A 20,561-nucleotide genomic window follows, 5' to 3' on the forward strand; every position below is an offset into this window, starting at 1 on the left:
TTAAAAGAAGCCAAGATGAACAGAGCTGGGATCAGGAAAGACTTTGCTACCTACCCCGGTGTCATCCTGGGGACGGTTAAGAATAGCGTATTTTTGAATGTGCTTGATGCAAATGTAGCTGTGAAGTGTACAACTGGGGCACAACTGCTGCCACTGAAGGGGTGGGTGTGTGTGGGGCCCAATTTTTGGAAAAAAGGGAGACTCCGCTTGGAGTAACCCTTGCTTGCTGTGTTTTTAAAAGAAGCCAAGATGAACAGAGCTGGGATCAGGAAAGACTTTGCTACCTACCCCGGTGTCATCCTGGGGACGGTTAATTATGGCGTATTTTTGAATGTGCTTGATGCAAATCAAAACATCCTGTTTGCAACTAGGGCCCAAGTGCTGCCACTGATGGGGTGGGTGTCTGTGTGGCCCAATTTTTGGAAAAAAGGGAGACTCCGCTTGGAGTAACCCTTGCTTGCTGTGTTTTTAAAAGAAGCCAAGATGAACAGAGCTGGGATCAGGAAAGACTTTGCTACCTACCCCGGTGTCATCCTGGGGACGGTTAATTATGGCGTATTTTTGAATGTGCTTGATGCAAATCAAAACATCCTGTTTGCAACTAGGGCCCAAGTGCTGCCACTGATGGGGTGGGTGTCTGTGTGGCCCAATTTTTGGAAAAAAGGGAGACTCCGCTTGGAGTAACCCTTGCTTGCTGTGTTTTTAAAAGAAGCCAAGATGAACAGAGCTGGGATCAGGAAAGACTTTGCTACCTACCCCGGTGTCATCCTGGGGACGGTTAATTATGGCGTATTTTTGAATGTGCTTGATGCAAATCAAAACATCCTGTTTGCAACTAGGGCCCAAGTGCTGCCACTGATGGGGTGGGTGTCTGTGTGGCCCAATTTTTGGAAAAAAGGGAGACTCCGCTTGGAGTAACCCTTGCTTGCTGTGTTTTTAAAAGAAGCCAAGATGAACAGAGCTGGGATCAGGAAAGACTTTGCTACCTACCCCGGTGTCATCCTGGGGACGGTTAATTATGGCGTATTTTTGAATGTGCTTGATGCAAATCAAAACATCCTGTTTGCAACTAGGGCCCAAGTGCTGCCACTGATGGGGTGGGTGTCTGTGTGGCCCAATTTTTGGAAAAAAGGGAGACTCCGCTTGGAGTAACCCTTGCTTGCTGTGTTTTTAAAAGAAGCCAAGATGAACAGAGCTGGGATCAGGAAAGACTTTGCTACCTACCCCGGTGTCATCCTGGGGACGGTTAATTATGGCGAATTTTGGAATGTGCTTGATGCAAATCAAAACATCCTGTTTGCAACTAGGGCCCAAGTGCTGCCACTGATGGGGTGGGTGTCTGTGTGGCCCAATTTTTGGAAAAAAGGGAGACTCCGCTTGGAGTAACCCTTGCTTGCTGTGTTTTTAAAAGAAGCCAAGATGAACAAGTCATGGGTCAGCAAAGACTTTATCTACCTACCCCGGTGTCATCCTGGGGACGGATAAGAATGGCGTATTTTTGAATGTGCTTGATGCAAATCAAAACATCCTGTTTGCAACTAGGGCCCAAGTGCTGCCACTGATGGGGTGGGTGTCTGTGTGGCCCAATTTTTGGAAAAAAGGGAGACTCCGCTTGGAGTAACCCTTGCTTGCTGTGTTTTTAAAAGAAGCCAAGATGAACAGAGCTGGGATCAGGAAAGACTTTGCTACCTACCCCGGTGTCATCCTGGGGACGGTTAATTATGGCGTATTTTTGAATGTGCTTGATGCAAATCAAAACATCCTGTTTGCAACTAGGGCCCAAGTGCTGCCACTGATGGGGTGGGTGTCTGTGTGGCCCAATTTTTGGAAAAAAGGGAGACTCCGCTTGGAGTAACCCTTGCTTGCTGTGTTTTTAAAAGAAGCCAAGATGAACAAGTCATGGGTCAGCAAAGACTTTATCTACCTACCCCGGTGTCATCCTGGGGACGGATAAGAATGGCGTATTTTTGAATGTGCTTGATGCAAATCAAAACATCCTGTTTGCAACTAGGGCCCAAGTCCTGCCACTGATGGGGTGGGTGTCTGTGTGGCCCAATTTTTGGAAAAAAGGGAGACTCCGCTTGGAGTAACCCTTGCTTGCTGTGTTTTTAAAAGAAGCCAAGATGAACAGAGCTGGGATCAGGAAAGACTTTGCTACCTACCCCGGTGTCATCCTGGGGACGGTTAATTATGGCGTATTTTTGAATTTGCTTGATGCAAATCAAAACATCCTGTTTGCAACTAGGGCCCAAGTGCTGCCACTGATGGGGTGGGTGTCTGTGTGGCCCAATTTTTGGAAAAAAGGGAGACTCCGCTTGGAGTAACCCTTGCTTGCTGTGTTTTTAAAAGAAGCCAAGATGAACAGAGCTGGGATCAGGAAAGACTTTGCTACCTACCCCGGTGTCATCCTGGGGACGGTTAATTATGGCGTATTTTTGAATGTGCTTGATGCAAATCAAAACATCCTGTTTGCAACTAGGGCCCAAGTGCTGCCACTGATGGGGTGGGTGTCTGTGTGGCCCAATTTTTGGAAAAAAGGGAGACTCCGCTTGGAGTAACCCTTGCTTGCTGTGTTTTTAAAAGAAGCCAAGATGAACAAGTCATGGGTCAGCAAAGACTTTATCTACCTACCCCGGTGTCATCCTGGGGACGGATAAGAATGGCGTATTTTTGAATGTGCTTGATGCAAATCAAAACATCCTGTTTGCAACTAGGGCCCAAGTCCTGCCACTGATGGGGTGGGTGTCTGTGTGGCCCAATTTTTGGAAAAAAGGGAGACTCCGCTTGGAGTAACCCTTGCTTGCTGTGTTTTTAAAAGAAGCCAAGATGAACAGAGCTGGGATCAGGAAAGACTTTGCTACCTACCCCGGTGTCATCCTGGGGACGGTTAATTATGGCGTATTTTTGAATTTGCTTGATGCAAATCAAAACATCCTGTTTGCAACTAGGGCCCAAGTGCTGCCACTGATGGGGTGGGTGTCTGTGTGGCCCAATTTTTGGAAAAAAGGGAGACTCCGCTTGGAGTAACCCTTGCTTGCTGTGTTTTTAAAAGAAGCCAAGATGAACAGAGCTGGGATCAGGAAAGACTTTGCTACCTACCCCGGTGTCATCCTGGGGACGGTTAATTATGGCGAATTTTGGAATGTGCTTGATGCAAATCAAAACATCCTGTTTGCAACTAGGGCCCAAGTGCTGCCACTGATGGGGTGGGTGTCTGTGTGGCCCAATTTTTGGAAAAAAGGGAGACTCCGCTTGGAGTAACCCTTGCTTGCTGTGTTTTTAAAAGAAGCCAAGATGAACAAGTCATGGGTCAGCAAAGACTTTATCTACCTACCCCGGTGTCATCCTGGGGACGGATAAGAATGGCGTATTTTTGAATGTGCTTGATGCAAATCAAAACATCCTGTTTGCAACTAGGGCCCAAGTGCTGCCACTGATGGGGTGGGTGTCTGTGTGGCCCAATTTTTGGAAAAAAGGGAGACTCCGCTTGGAGTAACCCTTGCTTGCTGTGTTTTTAAAAGAAGCCAAGATGAACAGAGCTGGGATCAGGAAAGACTTTGCTACCTACCCCGGTGTCATCCTGGGGACGGTTAATTATGGCGTATTTTTGAATGTGCTTGATGCAAATCAAAACATCCTGTTTGCAACTAGGGCCCAAGTGCTGCCACTGATGGGGTGGGTGTCTGTGTGGCCCAATTTTTGGAAAAAAGGGAGACTCCGCTTGGAGTAACCCTTGCTTGCTGTGTTTTTAAAAGAAGCCAAGATGAACAAGTCATGGGTCAGCAAAGACTTTATCTACCTACCCCGGTGTCATCCTGGGGACGGATAAGAATGGCGTATTTTTGAATGTGCTTGATGCAAATCAAAACATCCTGTTTGCAACTAGGGCCCAAGTCCTGCCACTGATGGGGTGGGTGTCTGTGTGGCCCAATTTTTGGAAAAAAGGGAGACTCCGCTTGGAGTAACCCTTGCTTGCTGTGTTTTTAAAAGAAGCCAAGATGAACAGAGCTGGGATCAGGAAAGACTTTGCTACCTACCCCGGTGTCATCCTGGGGACGGTTAATTATGGCGTATTTTTGAATTTGCTTGATGCAAATCAAAACATCCTGTTTGCAACTAGGGCCCAAGTGCTGCCACTGATGGGGTGGGTGTCTGTGTGGCCCAATTTTTGGAAAAAAGGGAGACTCCGCTTGGAGTAACCCTTGCTTGCTGTGTTTTTAAAAGAAGCCAAGATGAACAGAGCTGGGATCAGGAAAGACTTTGCTACCTACCCCGGTGTCATCCTGGGGACGGTTAATTATGGCGTATTTTTGAATGTGCTTGATGCAAATCAAAACATCCTGTTTGCAACTAGGGCCCAAGTGCTGCCACTGATGGGGTGGGTGTCTGTGTGGCCCAATTTTTGGAAAAAAGGGAGACTCCGCTTGGAGTAACCCTTGCTTGCTGTGTTTTTAAAAGAAGCCAAGATGAACAAGTCATGGGTCAGCAAAGACTTTATCTACCTACCCCGGTGTCATCCTGGGGACGGATAAGAATGGCGTATTTTTGAATGTGCTTGATGCAAATCAAAACATCCTGTTTGCAACTAGGGCCCAAGTCCTGCCACTGATGGGGTGGGTGTCTGTGTGGCCCAATTTTTGGAAAAAAGGGAGACTCCGCTTGGAGTAACCCTTGCTTGCTGTGTTTTTAAAAGAAGCCAAGATGAACAGAGCTGGGATCAGGAAAGACTTTGCTACCTACCCCGGTGTCATCCTGGGGACGGTTAATTATGGCGTATTTTTGAATTTGCTTGATGCAAATCAAAACATCCTGTTTGCAACTAGGGCCCAAGTGCTGCCACTGATGGGGTGGGTGTCTGTGTGGCCCAATTTTTGGAAAAAAGGGAGACTCCGCTTGGAGTAACCCTTGCTTGCTGTGTTTTTAAAAGAAGCCAAGATGAACAGAGCTGGGATCAGGAAAGACTTTGCTACCTACCCCGGTGTCATCCTGGGGACGGTTAAGAATAGCGTATTTTTGAATGTGCTTGATGCAAATGTAGCTGTGAAGTGTACAACTGGGGCACAACTGCTGCCACTGAAGGGGTGGGTGTGTGTGGGGCCCAATTTTTGGAAAAAAGGGAGACTCCGCTTGGAGTCACCTTGCGGTGTTTTACATGATTTTAGAATGGCGTGCCATGCCTATATCTGTGTGTCCTCCTCTTTTTCCTTGTCCAGCTGTTTTGTTTTCGCATGAGTATATGTCCTTGTCACTTTCCCATGTGTTTGTGTTGTGTTGTGAGTTGTTTGTCACCTTTTGGACACCTTTGAGGGTGTTTTCTAGGTGTTTTACTGTGTTTGTGATTGCCTGCCATTGTTTCCTATTGGCTCGAGTTCGGTTCGTCGAACGTTCGACGAGCCGAACTCGAACGGGAGCTCCGTTCGGCGAACCGACCTCGAGCCGAACCGGGACCGGTTCGCTCATCTCTACTCCTGGACATAGCATTCGAATTACCAGGTCCCTGAAGGCTGAAATGCGTAGTGGCCGGAAATCATGAACAATTACAATGGGCGTATGTGCTGTAGATCCTGCGTCAGTTGTAGCTTGGAACTTTGTCTTTTCACGGATTTGCCCGTCTCTCATGGTGTTGGGCTATTTTCGGATCAAAATGGTGTGTCCCTCCTTGGCCCGTATCATGGGTTATTTCAGGGGCAAATTTAACTCTCTTAGCACTTTTCTCCTTAATTGTGGCCGTTGAATTGTGGGGTCAAGGTCTATCCAACCAGCATATTTGTTGTTTTTCAGACAATTTAGGGCTCGTGCATAGTAATAATAACACAGGTTTCCAAGGGTAAAAATTTTTGAAAGATGTGATTTTTTTCATACTTTCGATCATTGGACTCAGTAAAAATATTGAAAAATTATCATCACGTACAGTTTTTTCACAAACACTGATTCTATAGGTGTTAGGGCCAGGTGGACGGGCAGACCCAGGAGGTGGATCCACTGGGCCGAACACCTTAATGAAGGCAAGGGGTCCGGTAGCCGGAGCACTACGGGTAGCAGGACAGTCCGTGCAAAAGAGTGGAATGGAGAAGTCCCTGGGACCACGGAGTCACTGATGGTAGTCCGGGTGACGGAGCTCAGGTTCGGAGGCCGAGATGTCAGGCAGAGTCCGGAACCGATGGAGCGAGAGGACGGGTCACCACAGGGATCAGAGATGGTACGGACTGACGGGATGGCAGATAGTCAGCGTTCGGGGTTCGGGAATCGGCAGGACCGGATGGCGAGGCAGGAGCGGCTCTAGAAGAGAGATAGGTAAGTATATCACAGAGACACAAGGAGACCTGACTCCTAGCTTAGGAAACACGAAGAACAGGCCCCGCCCACTTGGACATTAAACCCCTTTATACCCTGTACCTGTGTGTTCAATTTCCTGTCAGTGGACGCTGGCCCTTTAAGAGAGAGTCAATGCCCGCGCGCGCGCCCTAATGCGCATGCGCGAGGCCCGGGTGCCAGAAGCCAGGGCAGGGAGCGGTGTATAGGAAGCAGGGGAGCCGGCCTGGAGCAGGGCTGCCGACGGGCGCCGGGAGCGGGGACCGGGCCGCCTGGGGACCGCAGGTGGTGGAGGCTGGAGACCGTGGAGCGGGGGATGTCTGCCAGAGGAGCCGGGGAGCGAAGCAGGGAAGCCGGGGAGCGTGGCAGGTGAGCCGGGGGGCAGAGCAGGGGACCCGGAGAGCGTGACAATAGGTTTCCAAAAGGTTAGAATTCTGAAAAGATTCCCTCCATACTTTTCTGAAGATGGTGCTCTAGTGTATTCAAGCGATGTTCCTGTGCTGATGGAAAATGTAACATTAAGTACAATGTGAGCGAGTGGAGACACGTCATTGTTTCATCCAAAAAGTCTGAAAGCTGTGCTACTGCTCAATGGCAGTAAGTATTCTTCAGTGTGTGTAGGGCATGTGTCGCGGGCAGAGGGGCCACGCACGCTACGCTCGGGTTCGGGGACTTCTGCTGCTGCTGCTGCTCGGTGGCTCGAGCGGAGGGCCAGATCCGGGGACTCGAGCAGCGCTCCTCGCCCACGAGTGAAAAGGGGGTGGTTTGTTTGGGGAGATAGTTAGTGACGTCACCCACAGGTCGTGGTGATAATGGGCACCACCACTGCTGGTGACGGGGATCCCGGGAGCGATGGCAGGGAGCAGCTAGGATGTTGATTCCCCCTCCGTGGGTAGGGGTTGGTGATCCCGGGGCCCGGTGGCGGTACGGGGAGGCTGGATGGCTGGGGTGTACGTACCGAGGGAGCCCGTTTGCCCGCAGGCGCTGGCCCTTGGATCTCTAGCCTATGGCGGTGGCTTTTTATCCTCACGGTGTGGACGGTTGCCTTCTGTCGGGTCTTGGGTGTTAGGGAACCCCTGGGATTCCGGTCACTCTCGGATTTGACCAATGTCGGCGGCTCCTAGCCTGGTCAGGGTCCAATGGCCCTGCCTTTGTGCTTGGTACAGATCCGCTCACCGGTTCAGTTCCCCTCGGGTCACCGCCCGTCCCCGGTCCTACGGTTCAGCTGACTTGTACCACCTCCTGCAGACGGCCACCACCGTCTGCCGACCTTGCTGACAGTGCCTGGGCTCCTACCCAGACACTAACAGTTTCTGTCCTCTCATTTTCCACTACAAAACTAAACTAACTGCTTTTTCCCGCCTCCGGGCCTGTGAACTCCTCGGTGGGTGGGGCCAACCGCCTGGCTCCGCCCCACCTGGTGTGGACATCAGAGCCTGGAGGAGGCAACAAGGATTTTGTGTGACTGATGTAGACTATCCAGGGGAGGGGGTGTGTGTGATTTTGTGTTTGTGACTACCTGGCTAGTCCAGGGCGTCACACATGCTATGCACTTGGAAGAAAGCTGTGAGAATTTAGACTTTATTCTCAAGAAACTTAACTACAAGGAGCATGGATGGTCAATATGTGGTGGTCTAAAAATGTTCTCATTGCTTCTTGGGCAGCAAGGAGGATATATTAAATACCCATGCTGTTCTGCCTCATGGCAGCCTGCTAATAGTCATTCATTGAAATTTCTGTTACAATCCCTAGAGGTCATTGTTATTCTTTTGAATTGCTGAGTTTCCCTTTAAGCTAAATGTATTCTGGGTAAGGAATGCCTCCCTGAGCTGAGAAGAAGCCTGCAGCCATTTTTTCTTTGGATTTGTCAGGAAAGGACATGCCGACTTACCTCTCTGTACATTCACCCCTGCCTAGTGTAATCCGGTGAGCAAAGCAAATTACATGTGTTAGTGATAGAATCCTAGATGGAAGAGTGTAGTAAATGCATTGTACATTGTACTTCTACACCTTTAGTGTCATCCCTGTCTTGTTTGTCTAGATAAGATTTCTATGTATTGCAGATGCAGTGACCTTTCACCTACATTCTCGTAAGAACTGCATCTCATGTACTGTTATGCTATGTTAACTCTGTATTAACACTGTACTGACTGTAATCATTTTCTTGTTATAGTTTTTACCCGTATAAAACAGTATCTTGGATATACCGTATTCTGTCTTCAACTGCATCTTGGATATTCCTATATTCACTGTATATTCCATGTATACTGCAATCAAGTTCACGTTACCAGCTAATAAATCAAGGCTATTGAACTCCACAGTCTGTTTATTTGAAATGTGAACTAGGGTTTAGCTGTATGCTAGAGATTCACAGCATTACGTAAAAGAAGGCAGAACACATGCTTTTTGTGTGAATTGGAAAGCCAGGTTAGGACTCTTCACTGGAGCAAAAAAAATTGGCCAACAAGAACATCTTTGTAACCGGGACTCAAGAACATTGTTGCATAAAGCTTAGTTGATCCCACCTAAAGTTCTCTTGCCACCACTCCACTGTAAGCTTGGACTGATGAAGCTGTTTGTGAAAGCGCTACTGAAAGAAGGAGAGATGTTTAAGTACCTGTGTACCAAGTTTCAGGGACTGTCAGAATCAAGTCTGAAGGAAGGTGTGATGCCCTGGCAAAACCAGGTAGTTACAGATAGGCCCCCGCACAACACCTTTCCTCACTTAGGAAACACACAGCCGACCTGAAACCCTAGTCACCTAGGACACTGAAGCCAGGACCGAAACCAGCGGCCTAGCTAATTAAATGATTGAGGGCAGGATTATAGGTCCTATCCCACCTAAAGTCCCTCAAAGAAGACAACAGCCCACTGATAGGGATAAGGCCACCGCCAGGGCCCTTAGATCCCACGGGCCAGCGCCTGCGGGCACGGCTCCTTAGGCCATATCCAGCCGGGAGCGGACTCCTGAGTTCCAGACCAGGCAGTCCACCATACACAAAAACAAGTGCAGAGTAAAGGACAGCGAGCACCAGCCTGGGTGGGGGACCTGAATGCAACTGGCCGGGGCGGCAGGCCACCAGCACCTTTGGTTTACCGAAAGACTCGTGTGATTCATTTACTGTGAGTAACCAAACATCCCCCTGCTTGCTCAGGCGCGCCGGCCCTTGCCATCACCATACCCTGCACAAAGACACTGGGCCCCGGGGCAATCATCCCTACACACGGAGGGGTTAACATCCAGCTGCCACTACATCTCTCCCGGGTATCCCATAATGGCAGCGGTGGTGTCCCACCTCACCACACACCGTTGGTGGCGTCACAAACTTAATACGGCCTAGCCCATACATCTACATTCCTCCTTTTATTCGACATGTCCGCGAGACCCCCGGGTCGAGCCACTCTCTTAGAAGGTCTGGATCCGACCAACGGCGGCTGCTGGCACAGGGGCAGCACAAAAGCATTTTTGTGGGTTCGGATATTCAGAAACCCATGAATGAAGGATGACGTGTTTTAAACAATAATGAAAACTGTTGAAAAAAGGGCTTGGGACTCTTTGAAAGAAGCAATAAATACGTTTCTAGGTAACAACAAAGAATCAAAATTTAAGTCCATCGTGGAGAACATGCTGAAACGTTTCAAAGCCTTGGGTTGTCTAATGAATTTGAAGTTACATTTTTTACATTCCTATTTGGACTACTTGTCTGAAAACCTTGGTGCTGGTGGGAAGAACAAGAAGGTTTTCATCGGAATATCAAGGAGATGGAACGACGATACCAAAGTAAATGAAACGTGAACATGATTGCCGGATGCTTCACAGAGAAGATCCACAGGCCTTCTATAAGAGAAAAGGGGGATCTAGAGAAAAGGAAAAAGTGCAAGAATAAATTTCTAATAAAGTTGCAGAATGACTGTACAATAAATAAATGTATTTTATATATAAAATTGTGAATATTTTTGGTTACAATAAGTATTTTTCTTGTTCATGTCACTTGTATGTAACTTCACACATGGATTGTACAAAATCAATATTTGATGGTTAAAAAAAAATATTTATTTTTTTTTTTAAATCAGGACATTAGAAAACATAATAATCAGTCACTGGATTTGAAGTTTCATAAACCAAAATTTGACATAGCTGTGTAATTTGTCGGGCACCCACCGACAATAGAATAGCGCCAGATTTAGGAAGCTGGCTGAGGTCTGCAAAGTCTGTAGCCAGGTGACAAAATTGGCCAACCTGGGTTTCTTCCTTAAGTAGTCTCTGGTATGATGATATGGTATAATCCTGGCAGCCGGAGTCGAAATCCCTAGATTGCGGTTATGATCTCCAATCGGAATTGAAGCCCCTAGATTGAAGCCATGTAGCCAAGTGATCCTCTAGTTGAAGCCAAAGTCCCTAGACCGAGTCCACAAGGCATCCTGGTTCTGATCCCCTAGCCAGCTCTTAAGAGCTTAGACTAGATCATGCAACATCCATCAACAACCTGGTGACTCCAAGAAGTCCCCTTTTATAGCCATAACCTTCCCTTAGGATATACTGTGCCCTTATCAGATTGGTTGTACAAGGTTGCTTCTCTTATTGGATGAATTTCAAGCTGCATGGATAATGTTCATTTAAATGATGTGGATAGAAAGACTGAAGATATCTACATGTAGTCTGAAATCCATCATGAATCAATACTATTTTACACAGTCATAAGCAGCCCATGGGCATTCACCTGCATTCAAACCAATAACAGCTCATAGACCAGACAATCCATCTACCACTGGACCAAAGACAGGAAGTTAAATCCACTGCCTGCGGTAACCAACTTAATCCTATAGGCTACTCACACAACAAACCCAACAGAAAGGAAAAAAACATGGCTTCGATTATCCATCCAATGAAAACGCATAACCATTGTGAGCCATTGGACAATGCAATTGGACACTTGGTGACATGGTGCACGGCCCAATGAATCAAGTCTTTACTTCATATTCACGGTTTAAGCCCTTGGGTTCTAATGTGCCCAGAGTACATATCCAGAAAGATTCTCTTTCTTTGAGCTAAACACAAGTCAACAATACATTGTAAGCAGATTCTATTACCAGTCCCACACCATTTTGTGACGCATAATCACACAGTGATCCAATTAAGATTCCAAGTCATCGAACATGTCCAAGCCATACGCAGAGGAGGCAATAGAATTAGGAAGCTCAAAGAAAGGGAATCTTTCTGGATATATACTCTGGGCACATTGGAACCCAAAGGCTTAAACCATGAATATGAAGTACAGACTTGATTCATTGGGCCATGCATGGACATAATGGACATAATTCTAATAGGCAGGACAGGTAATAAGGAGCACAAGTTATATGCTAAAATGTGTTGTGTGACAAGACAGACACAGGAAAGGACATGATAACAGGTGTAGGGACCAACAAGGTGAGACAAGGGGTATCAGGATAGGGTCAAGTAGGTATGAATGTAGTAATGGGGCAGGCATAGAGAATTGTATGTGAATGTGAATTACAATAAATCACTAAGGAAAGGAATATGTGAGTGTGTGCCTAATGTAAACTAATATTGTACTGGCAAAATTATAGATGGAAAGGGAAAAGGGGAGGGGGGAGAGAGGAGGCTGTAATTGACTACAAGGGTATGAGTTATGAGTGATCATAGGGATAGTGTTACATAAGTGGAAATACCTATGGAGGACCGGATGTGTAAGCGCATACCTTATACAAACCTATAGAGTGCTGATGGGTGAGAGTGTGATGTTAGATATAAGACATCCTATAGTGAATAGTGAGCCGTAATCAAGTGCAACAGGGATATTTCACGTGACTATGGGAACCTGGAAGGTAAAGAAAGGGGAGAAAAAACTGTTAGACAAGGTAATCAGACATAATGTAACCAGTTGATCAGACATGATCACCTGGTTTGAGACCCCCTGCCTTACACTATATAGATATAATGTTCATTCCCCATCTATCTTGCTCAGGAGAGCATCTCCCTCCCCCGGCACCAAGAGCAGCTCATACTGAATTGTTACATTGACTAGTAACACTGCACACAGAAATGCACCTTAATATTCCACTGTTAACCCTTTCCTCCCAGCAGTAACACACAACTCCTCACCTTGATATCATGGTGATTTATGGTCAGAATGACTTCAATGCGATCAGTGATTTCTATTCTAGCTCTGCTCACATAGATTTTATATCCACACTCAACTATAGGCCGTTCTTCATATTTTGGGGGCTTTTAGTCAGATATACTAGTTTGTGCCTGTATAGTATTGGTGTAGATGGGAGTGTAGGGCATGGGTTACATGGCACTGTGGTGGAATACTGATGGGAGGTATTGGTGCTGTGTTTGATGCTTCTACTGGGTATTTTCCTACAAATACTGGAACAGCTCACTGCTTAGAATGATCCTTCCCAGCTCTATAATATATTATATATACCCCACAATGCAGGCTCACACACACATTTGTCTCAAGTGTGTTGTAGGGACACAGATACAGTCTTGGTCATGTGACTAAAGGCTACTTTACACACTGCGATATCGGTCCCGATATCGCTAGTGTGGGTACCCGCCCCCATCTGTTGCGCGACACGGGCAAATCGCTGCCCATGCCGCACAACACCGACCAGACCCGTCACACATACTTACCTGCCCGGCGACGTCGCTGTGTCCGGCGAACCGCCTCCTTTCTAAGGGGGCGGTCCGTGCGGCGTCACAGCGACGTCACTGAGCGACCGCCCAATAGCAGCGGAGGGGCGGAGATGAGTGGCCGGAACATCCCGCCCACCTCCTTCCTTCCTCATAGCGGCTGGGAGGCAGGTAAGGAGAGGTTCCTCGTTTCTGCGGTGTCACACGGAGCGATGTGTGCTACCGCAGGAGCGACGAACTACATCATTACTGCTGCAGTAACGATAATCGAGAATGGAGACCCATGTCACCGATGAGCGATTTTGCACGTTTTTGCAACGATGCAAAATCGCTCATCGGTATCACACGCAGCAACATCGCTAATGCGGCCGGATGTGCGTCACAAATTCCGTGACCCCAACGACTCCGCATTAGCGATGTCGCAGCGTGTAAAGCCCCCTTTAGTGGGAGTGGTGTACAGGGTCTTAGCAGTAAAGAGTATTCCATATTTCTGCCAGATACCCACAGAGATATTGAAATTTGAAAAAAGAGACTTCTGCTCATTGAAGGTAAGAACTGCTCACATAGCGTTCAACTCCACAGCAAACGAGTGCTCTAGCACTGGCATCTCAGCAGGGATATTCCCCTACTACACATGTGTGTCTAGGTCACTGTGACAGTTTACAGGACATAACTCAGGGCACCTAGACAGAAGGCAGAGGGACTACTTTCTATTTCTGGTGTAGAGCTTAGTACAATATATATATATTTATACTATTACATGGGACACATGTACCTTGTATTACCATTATTCGCTGTATATGAACCCCTTTTCTCCGGGCATTATTTGTCTATAGCATTTTTCACGAACCTGAGGCAACTGAGAACCCTTCAGTGAAGGAATTCCACTAACCCTCACAATACCTACCAGGGGCCTCCCTGCAGTAACTCAGGTAGTTGTACCCATTCTCTTTCCGCATTCTATGTGTTCTTCTTCTTTCTTCTTTTTTTTCTTTTTTCTTCTTTTTATTTCTATCATGTAGTTCAGGGGTTTATAGATATATGTCCTGCATCTCATATTTCCTTTAGTGGTGCTTCTTACCCATTCTCATATCATTTACCCTAGTATTTCATGATCCTGAGGCGACTGAGAACCCTTTAATAAAGGAATCCTTTTTCACCTGAATTGTCAAGTGATACTTACCAGTGACTATCACGTAATGTTACAGGTAGTTCCATTTTCTTCCTCTTCTTTCTCTCCTTTCTTCTTTGTCACACGGTCCATTGTGTTATAGCCCACGTGTCATGACAACACTTGTACCATCTTTTCATTTAGATTCCACCTACAATTATTTACCGATTCCAGTTCTGGAATAGGCTTTCATCATCTACTCACTAGAATTCTCAAGTTCATAAGGTACTGAGACATATACATGTTCACACCATTATAAAGAACAAAGTATAAACATTGAGGTTTTTCTCACACCCATGTTCCTGTGTTCTTTGATATGATATGTGTTCATTTCCTTCACTATATAGGATTGCAAGTTTTCCATTTGTACCTTAATGGCAATGACGCTATACAATTGAACACATATCATCCTGTTATCCATATAGGTGTGTATTTACCTGCTTGACTATTTTTGGTTGTTTGATCCAGAATGTTTCTCCAGATAGGTCATGTGGAAATTTTCTTTCCTCAGTACAAATGTTTTCACTATGGCTTTGGAAAATTTTTTTGTATGTGCATCATGGTCATTTGACCCATTGTACTCTCAAGTAGCAATATATTGTACTGTTATGTTGTACTATGTACTAATTACGTGTTTATATGGTTTTGTAACCCTTTATGATCTTAGATAACTTTATCCTTGATAAAGACCTAAAAACAAGCTCGAAACGTTGGATGAATTATCCTTTTGCACAAATAAAGAATTTTCAGCATTCTAAGAGTTCTTTTCTTACGTTATTGATCACTATAGTGTGCCAGAGCTATTTCTATTGAATTAACTCTTATTTTTTCTGAGCACCTGCTATATACACAGTGAGCCAGACATATTCAATTTTCATTCAGAAGGCAGAGGGAAGCCTTAGCAGCTGAGCCTATATCTTGGCTTGTGAGCATTAGAACAGGCCGGCGATTACAGGGTAACATGAAAAATGTCCAGCTTGCATTATGACTAGAACATGACAATATCCTTTTAAGTACTAACCTATGATGCGTTCCTAAGCAGTTGATGTTATATGTTCTACATTTCATTTTCTGCATACTTTACAAGTAGTAGAATTTGCTTTGATATAGGCAACTGGATTTTCACAATGAAAAGGCAAAGGATAACGCCCGAAAAAGACGCCATACATTATGTCAGTGCCATCACTGACAAACCTGGATTGACCATGAAATACATCAATCCCCTTAAAGGTGAGTTAAAACAAGTTTTAACTAAATTGCCTTAATATTGTCATGCATTAGAATGACTGTCTTAGGTAATGATAAATATTTTCTACAGGAAGAGGAGTGTTTGCTGAAACTGAAATCAAAAAAGGGAGTTTTGTTGCAGAATATCGAGGTGAGCTCACGTATGCACTTACGATGGTAGACAACTACTCGAGATTTATGGTTGTGGTACAAGTCAAAGATCTAATGGCCCATACTGCAGCGAAGGTCTTCCAAGCACACTTATGCAGACCTCATGGCTACTCAGAGAGAGTCCTCACAGATCAAGGCACTGCCTTTGAAGCGGAAATCTTCAAGGACTTCTGCAGCTTTTACCGATGCAGGAAGATGCGTACTACACCCTACCATGCTCAAACCAATGGTTATCAACCTGCTCAGGACTTTACCCCATATTCCAGATGTGGCCTTACAAGTGATTTATAGAGGGGTAACAATACGTTGGGATCATCGGATCTAATCTCCCTTTTTATACACCCTAAAATCTTGTTTGCGTTAGAATAAACAATAACATCATAAAGGTATAGCAGTACCGTTTCAAAGTTTCGGTGTCCCAAGCAGCATTCCATCAGCCTCTGGAAGGTTCCTGGCAAATTGCACAGCTCGAAGGGCATGCTTTTGAACTCGCAGAGACCCATCGGGGTGGCAAAGGCGGTCTTCTTCCGGTCTGCCTCAGCAACGGACACTTGCCAATAGTGACTAGTGAGATCAAGGGTAGAAAAATAATTTGCAGTTGTCAATGCAGCTAGCTATTCCTCAATACAGGGGAGTGGTGCTGTCCTTCTTCTTTAACAGGACCAACGGAGCTGCCCAGAGGCTACAACTGTCACGGATAACCCCAGCCTCCTTCATGTTGCTCAACATGTCCTTGGTACACTGGTAATGTGCAGGTAGATTTGGCTTATATCTCTCTTTGATGGGTGGGTGTGCACTTGTGGGGATGTAGTGTTTGACCCCTTTTATTTTTCAAAAGTCTAGCGGATGTTTGCTGAAGACTTGCTCGTATTCTTGCACTAGCCTGTAGACCCCCTTCTTGTGATGTGAAGGTGTGGAGTCAGTGCCTACGTGTAATTCCTTACACCACTCCTCTGGCTGACTTGGTGAGCTGTCACTGAATGGGTGGGCTGAAGCAATGGTGGATGCTGCTGTTTGGATAGCATGTGTATCTACTGAGAACAGCTTATCAATGGTGGCAAATCGGAGCAGCTTAATCTTTTGCTCTCCGCAGTTCAACACTCTCATGGGCACTCTTCCCTTCCATATTAATGAATAAAACTATGATGTAAATAGCATATAGATACCCCACAAATGCAGATAAAAGTAGGTTATGGGAAAAGGGGGAAGAGAGAAACAGGAAAATAGTGGAATAAAGTATAACTTCCAGGTGGGAGAGGAAATGGCAGCACAGCCAGTGGAGGTGAAGCAAGGGGAGCCTGCAACTAAAGAGTTGAGAGCGTTATCACATGGTGACTGAGCCTGATTGTAACGGGAGCATAGAGGTGCCGATCCTGTCTTACCTGCGTTGGTGTAGAAGTGGGTGTCCTGTGGTGGAGTCAGCTATGTGCAGTGGTGGCCGTGGGTTCTTTTATGTGCGACCGTAGTAATAGCTGTGCCCACTTCCTGTATGGGAATGGAATGCAGTGAGGCTAATGGAACGCACGCCTGCGCATTTGTGTTTAACGTCGCGCATGTGCAGAACGGAGAAAAGGCTGCGCTCACTTCCTAATGAAAGGGAGTGAGACGCAGCTGGGAAGGGAAGGGAAAAGATTAGGGTTTGGGGATGATGAAAGGGCTTTCTACGGGCAAGGATGGCAAAGGGTGGCAGTGACGGAAAGTCAGGCAGATGGTCCTGTCCTGTCCTGTCCGTCCGTCTTTTTGTATCATGAATTGGAAAGACTGCAAGGGGGAGGGGAGGTGCTTGTGCCCAAAAGGAGGAGTTATTCAGATTCATTGCAGTGGGCGGCGGCTGCAAAAAGTACCATTCTCCTTGTTTTTGCTCTGCAAAACAGCCTTTTCAAGGGTTTGGCTTGGGTGACAAAATGTCTTCTGTAGGCGTGGGTTTGTCTCCCTCTCCCTAAGATGTGTCCGGTATAGGCCAGGGTGCCACTCAAGGCCGTAACCAATTCGGGTTATAGCTTCTCGGCCTTTTGGCTAAGATCAAGTGTAGTTTCGGAGGACGCTACCTTGGTCGGTACTGGAAGGTGCCTGGGATTGCACGTCTGCCGGCCTTGAGGGAGTGTGTGCGCCTTCTGGTGACACATAGCCCTCTTGTGCCTGGACGGTTCCCAGGCAACGGGAGGCGATCACCTTTGTTATTTTGAAGTCCTACTGATAAACAGAAAAAAAAAAAATTAAATCTGTTCTTATCAGTTTAATATCTGATACGTCCCCTCTCTAGGGACCATATATTAAATGGATTTTTAGAACAAGGAGATGGAAAAAATCTTGCTCTGTCCACTCCACGCATTGACCTGGTTTTGCAGTACCTCCAGGACCGGTGCACCCCTTCTTAACCGAGTTTCCAAAAGCAGAACTCAATTCACCTGATTCAAATGAGCCTCATTAGTGAATTGAAAGAAAGCAAAAACTTTATATGCACCTCAATTTGGCCAATTCACTTTTCACACTTTCACCCTTTTTTTTTATCTTTCACACCTTTTACTTGCTTTATTGATGCAAAAGCTGTGCCAAATAGCAAACTCATCTCCACTCAACTTGACCAACTCTGCTATGTCCCGTGCAGTATCTTATTCTCAGTCTTATCTAGATCATTTGCAATTGAATAGAATAGATCCCTTTTGGACACATTGGATTCAGCTGCTGCAGTGACTGCAGGTGTTAGAAGATGCAGACTTGGCATCAGGTGCTGTCTATCAGATTCCACTCCAATTAAAGCTTCCATTGTTTTTCGGTGTTTTCTTTGAGCAATGATGATGTCTTTAGTGATCTGTTGGCTCCCTCTCCTGGAGGAAGAGTTTGCTTGCTCTTGGACTTTCAAAAAGAGAGGTCATGATAGACATTTAGCTTCTGAGCCCAATTGGGGACAGTCATGGGTGATGAATGTTTTGCAACCTGCTGCGAAGCCTGATACCGCAATATAAGGAACGTCAAATACTAAGAATGGGCGGCCTATGAAAGAATTAGTACTTTCATTAAGCATACTTAAACGGCTAATTGGGAATAGACAAACTGTAAAAAGCCCTCTGAGAAAGCCCCTCTCTATCCTTTGTCAGTAAGCTTTTCTGTAGTCTGCCTGTTGATGTATTTTCCGTTTGAACAGTGCACAACATGAAGTGACGGAACACTGGCTTGTCACAATGTCCCCCGCTGACATCACAATAGCGCTGCTGCCTAGAAAGCCAGCTGCGCAGCAGAAGTTGCTCTTTGGGTGGGATGGTGGGCTAATGTATCTATTCCTGCTTGGTGAGAGTTTGACATGATCTAGAGCAACGAGTTCCAGCGGCTAGCGGTTGATTATTGGCTGTAATGGGGCTTTCTGGCTGGTGCTAGCCTTTCTTCTTAGCACACAGGAACCACAATCCCTACACCATGCTTCGATGGATTCTCTCATCCCAGCCCAGTAAAACTACATATTTCACACAGTTATAGGCAGCCCATGGGCATTCACCTGGATTAAAACCCATAACAGCTCATAGACCAAACAATCAATCTACCACTGGACCAAAGACAGGAAGCTAAATCCACTGCCTGCGGTAACTAACTTAATCCTATAGGCTACTCACACAACAAACCCAAGAGAAAGGAAAAAAACATGGCTTCGATTATCCATCCAATGAAAACGCATAACCATTGTGAGCCATTGGACAATGCAATTGCACACATGGTGACATGGTGCACGGCCCAATGAATCAAGTCTGTACTTCATATTCACGGTTTAAGCCCTTGGGTTTTAATGTGTCCAGAGTACATATCCAGAAAGATTCCCTTTTTTTGTGCTAAGCACAAGTCAACAATACATTGTAAGCAGATTCTATTACCAGTCCCACACCATTTTGTGACGCATAATCACACAGTGGCCCAATTAAGATTCCAAGTCATCGAACATGTCCCAGCCATACGCAGAGGAGGCAATAGAATTAGGAAGCTCAAAGAAAGGGAATCTTTCTGGATATATACTCTGGGCACGTTGGAACCCAAGGGCTTAAACCATGAATATGAAGAACCGACTTGATTCATTGGGCCGTGCACATTTTTTCTAACGCCCGGTTCTTTTTCGTGTTCACACTATATATGGTTCCACTATGTATGGAGTTCCATTCTTCCTTGTTTTTTATTTGTCATGTTTGTCATGTCTGATCAACTGGTTACATTATGTCTGATTACCTTGTCTAACAGTTTTTTCTCCCCTTTCTTTACCTTCCATGTTCCCATAGTCACGTGAAATATCCCTGTTGCACTTGATTACGGCTCACTATTCACTATAGGATGTCTTATATCTAACATCACACTCTCACCCATCAGCACTCTATAGGTTTGTATAAGGTATGCGCTTACACATCCGGTCCTCCATAGGTATTTCCACTTATGTAACACTATCCCTATGATCACTCATAACTCATACCCTTGTAGTCAATTACAGCCTCCTCTCTCCCCCCCTCCCCTTCTCCCTTTCCATCTATAATTTTGCCATATATACTAGCAAACACTCAGTGTACCTAGTGGCATCCTATTCGTGGCTATTGGACCTTGCTATAGTCCCACTAGTGCCAAGACATTTGCAGAGCGCATCTGCCTGCGTTGCACACTCCAACTAATTATAAGTAAGCCATTATACTAGCAAACACTCAGTGTACCTAGTGGCATCCTATACGTGGCTATTGGACCTTGCTATAGTCCCACTAGTGCCAAGACATTTGCAGAGCGCATCTGCCTGCGTTGCACACTCCAACTAATTATAAGTAAGCCATTATACTAGCAAACACTCAGTGTACCTAGTGGCATCCTATCTGTGGCTATTGGACTTTGCTATAGTCCCACTAGTGCCAAGACATTTGCAGAGCGCATCTGCCTGCGTTGCACACTCCAACTAATTATAAGTAAGCCATTATACTAGCAAACACTCAGTGTACCTAGTGGCATCCTATACGTGGCTATTGGACCTTGCTATAGTCCCACTAGTGCCAAGACATTTGC

At 45.9% G+C, this 20,561-nt stretch overlaps 1 pseudogene; it reads left to right on the top strand.

The window, feature by feature from the left end:
* The first annotated feature begins 17,709 nt into the window (after positions 1-17,709).
* LOC142274705 (U2 spliceosomal RNA) lies at positions 17,710-17,915 on the top strand (annotated as a pseudogene).
* The last annotated feature ends 2,646 nt before the right edge of the window (positions 17,916-20,561 follow it).

Source organism: Anomaloglossus baeobatrachus, unplaced genomic scaffold, assembly GCF_048569485.1.
Source record: "Anomaloglossus baeobatrachus isolate aAnoBae1 unplaced genomic scaffold, aAnoBae1.hap1 Scaffold_379, whole genome shotgun sequence".
In the NCBI taxonomy this organism is placed as follows: Eukaryota; Metazoa; Chordata; class Amphibia; order Anura; family Aromobatidae; genus Anomaloglossus; species Anomaloglossus baeobatrachus.